Source organism: Brassica oleracea, chromosome C3, assembly GCF_000695525.1.
Source record: "Brassica oleracea var. oleracea cultivar TO1000 chromosome C3, BOL, whole genome shotgun sequence".
Classification (NCBI taxonomy): Eukaryota; Viridiplantae; Streptophyta; class Magnoliopsida; order Brassicales; family Brassicaceae; genus Brassica; species Brassica oleracea.
In genome coordinates, this window is record NC_027750.1 from 63,358,311 (window position 1) to 63,359,046 (window position 736).

General features: G+C 38.0%; 1 protein-coding gene across 1 annotated transcript in view; it reads right to left on the reverse strand.

Moving 5' to 3' along the window:
* Nucleotides 1–736, reverse strand: part of LOC106331211 — a 4,752-nt gene that overhangs the window by 1,098 nt on the left and 2,918 nt on the right. The window lies entirely within an intron of this gene.

Consider the following 736-nt stretch of genomic DNA (forward strand, 5'->3'; position numbering starts at 1 on the left):
AGAAGCTATGGAATCATTAAAAGCTTATGCTTATCCTTCTCACATTCTTTAGCACTTTATCATCTTAGGAGCTGGTTTTTATCATCTTAGGAGCTAGGAATAGACTACTTTGTCTCAAGTGCTTTTGTTAGATTCTGTTTGATTTTGTTTTCCCTTTGAACCTACGTCTTGGGATCTCCAGTCATGATAGGTAGGTTTGCAATCAAGCATCCTCATTTGTTATAGGCTTTAAACCCATTCCTTTTGATGATTTAGAAACAAAATCTCGTGACAAACCTTTTATAAATGGATCCGCTAGGTTGTCAGCAGATTTGATGTAGTCTATTGTGATTACACCAGTTGAGATAAGTTGTCTAATGGTTTTATTTCGTCTTCTGATGTGACGAGATTTACCATTGTAGAGATTACTCTGTCCTAGTGTAAAGACATATCCACTCGTGGATTTTGAGTTTTTGGAATCTGATATCCAGTTAGCATCACTGTATCCTTCTAAAACTGCTGGTTCTTTACCATAGTAAAGCCCAAAATCTTTGGTGTAGAAGTAATTGAGTACCCTCGTTATAGCTTTCCAGTGTGTATGACTTGGATTACTTGTATATCGACTAAGTACGTTTACTGCATGCGCTAGATCTGGTCTAGGACAATTGGTCAAGTACACGAGACTTCCGATCACACGTGCATACTCGTTTTGTGAAACCGCTTCACCTGAATTCTTTGTCAAGTGCATTTGGGGATC